Source organism: Lepidochelys kempii, chromosome 14 (assembly GCF_965140265.1).
Source record: "Lepidochelys kempii isolate rLepKem1 chromosome 14, rLepKem1.hap2, whole genome shotgun sequence".
In the NCBI taxonomy this organism is placed as follows: domain Eukaryota; kingdom Metazoa; phylum Chordata; order Testudines; family Cheloniidae; genus Lepidochelys; species Lepidochelys kempii.
This window is the reverse complement of record NC_133269.1, coordinates 24,550,537-24,553,484: the sequence shown is the minus strand read 5'-3', so window position 1 is coordinate 24,553,484 and position 2,948 is coordinate 24,550,537. Positions and strand designations below refer to the sequence as shown.

Sequence of the window (2,948 nt, the reverse complement as noted above, 5' to 3'; positions counted from 1 at the left end):
AATGCTCATTTATTATTTTTATTGCAGTAGTGCTCTGCAGCCCTCCTCAAAGCCTAGGACCTCATTGTGCTGGGTGCTGTACAAACACAGAACAAGATGCTCCCTGCCCCCAAGCAGCTTACGATCTCATGCGTCTGTGCCCTTTATGGGTTTGGTTTCCAGGGCTATTCTGGCAAAGGAGATTCCTGGCTGGAACATTCACCAAAACAGCACATTTTAAGAAGAGGAACTGGAGCATCAAGTCAGTTACAACCAATTCCGGTTTATGCCAGGAAGGTCAACTATGGATGGTGTTTGCAAGCTGAATATTGCAGGAAAGGTATAGGGAGAAACATAAGGAATTGCATTTTGTATATATCAGACTCTCACAGACATGCACAAGCATAATTCAGCAGTAAATCATAGAATATCAGGGCTGGAAGGGACCTCAGGAGGTCATCTAGTCCAACCCCCCAAAGGAACAGGTTCCACTGAGATTTGAACTCGGATCGCTGGATTCAGAGTCCAGAGTGCTAACCATTACACCATGGAACCGCCTTGTGGTAAGAAGGAGCTGTGGCAATCATGAGCTATTCACTGTGAAGGCAGCTCTACATCAAGCACAAGTCCTAACTCCGTTTTTATTTGTGATTGTAACAGACATCGTGACGCAGGAGGTTAGAAGAGAGAATCCATGGAGTATGCTTATGCTGATGATATTATGTTGTGCCATGGAGATAAATACAAACAGGAAAGGGACCTAGAACAAGGGAGGGCTGCATTAGAAGGAAATGCGTTCATATCAGCTGATCACAGATGGAATACATTCAATGCTTTGTAGAGAGGGATCATGAAAAGCTAGTAAAATTAGATAGTTTTAAAGCCTGTGCAACAATTCAAATACCTCATTCAGCATTGAGCTATGACAGGAATGTGGATGGTAGGAGCCACATGAAGTGCACGTATTGTAAATGGAGATGGTTGATGGGAGTTCTCTGCGATAAAAATATGCCAAGTAAACTAAAGAGCAAAGTGTATAAGACCATGTTTAGGTCAGCCACGGTGTAAGGGTCAGAATGCTGGCCAATGTGGAAGAGACAAGAACAACTACTTCACACTGCTAAAATGAAAATGTTCTGGTAGATGCTGGGTAAGATGAGAACTGATAGGCTACACAATGAAATGATGTAATGATGGATTAGCCTCCATCACAGAAAAGTTGAGGGAGTATCTACTGACATGGCTGGGTCATGTGAGATGATGACACACGGGATATGTTGGTCAGAGAGTACAAGATCTGGTAGTCACGGGCCAAAGACTCTAAAGAAGATCCAAAGAAAGGTGGTTTAAGACACCGAAGGAGGACATGAAGAAGATGTGAACTTGGAAGAGGCACTCAGCAGGAGTGCTTGGAGACACTGAACAAGAGTCACCCACACAGACAGAGGACAGAGCAAAGATGAAGAACAACTGCATAGACATAGGATGCAGAAACATACCATGTGACCTATGCCCAAATCAAAATGGCTCGAATTTTGAATGTGGATTGTTCTCAGCTAAGAGCTTGCAAACAAACGACAGCCCAAGACCTGTTCACAGAAATTCTATGGTGAGCAATATCATCAATGTGAGAAAATCACAATCTGTCCATGGACAAATTGTGAACAGGAGAAGAAGAACAATGTGCCAAATAAATGACTTACTGTGAATTATTCACCCAGATCTGTGTTTTAGAGGTTTTATTTCATATTGCACATTGAGATTTATGGATAACAAGAAAACCCAGAGAGTGAGGAGAGCCAATGGTAACAGGAGAGCTATTTAACACTCCCAATCTCTGACTAATCGGGTTTAGAAAGAGACTCCCCTAGGGACAGATTTTCCCACCTCTGCCTACTGCAGGGTTTCTTACACTTTCCTCTAAAGCTTCTGGTGCTGGCCACTTTCAGAGACAGGGTGTTGGCTGGGCTAGCTGGGCCTGAGCCAGTCTGACAATGCCTATGTTCTGGTGAGACCAAGAAATCCTGGCGAGGCAGGCCCAAATGCTTGTTTGTCCTGCTCTGTGCAGGGAAACCCCCTTTCCTCACAGGTCAGGGTTTTTTTAGGATCACTGGAAAACCAAGAGATGCCATTTTGCAGAGCTTATTGACTCCCTCCCTGTGGAGCTGAGCTCCCAAGGGGTCCAGTTCTGCAACCCTTACTCACCTTATGTACTATTTAGTGCTGCGACTAAGCCCATTGAGCCAACAGGGTAAATTCTGCTCTGTGTCAGAATGGCAGAAAGGAATCCATGCTTTGCAGGGGCGTGTTTGCAGATTAGCTCCACCCTGGGGGCAGCCATGCCATGCTGAGGGGCTCCAGGTAACTGGACTCTGAAGCTTCTAAGCTCTGAACCTCAGTCTAGCCGCATATCCCTCTGGGACATAACTAACCCCAGAGCCTTGGGTGAGTGGAGTTTGGACTCTGGTGATCTCCACATCTGGGTGTGTTTGCAGTTCCCTGGGCTCTTTTACAGGTAAGTACATGTTGTGTTTATTTCTCCTCAGTTTTGTATGGAATCTGAATTGTTCCCGAAAGGTAGCTCTTTGGGCTTTTCCTTGCTGTTGTCTGCCCCTCCTTCAACAGAGCAGCTAAAGTCAGCTAGTTACCTTGGAACTGTCGACATATAAATAATAGTGGGTATTTGATATTTCACCACTGTCTTGAGACAACCTTGGAATCTTCCTGACACATTTGCTTTGAGAAAATGCTGTGGCATCTCTCTGGTTTGATTGAATAGCTCTCCTGAAGGCAGACAAGGAAATCAGACGATGAGACCCTTTGAAGTCAGCTCAGTTTTGGAACAAATGAGTTGAGTGGGTGAGTTGTGTACAGAGATCGATCTCTCTTTGCAGATTGCCAGGTGGCATGGATGAAATGTTGATAAGGTCACCGAGCCCAAAGATGAAAAGGAGAAACTGGGAAGAAAG

General features: G+C 44.9%; 1 non-coding gene across 1 annotated transcript; it reads right to left on the bottom strand.

Moving 5' to 3' along the window:
• Window positions 1-462: 462 nt before the first annotated feature.
• TRNAQ-CUG (transfer RNA glutamine (anticodon CUG)) lies at window positions 463-534 on the bottom strand. Its single transcript has one exon. It is a non-coding gene; the product is annotated as a tRNA-Gln (tRNA).
• Between the last annotated feature and the right edge of the window lie 2,414 nt (window positions 535-2,948).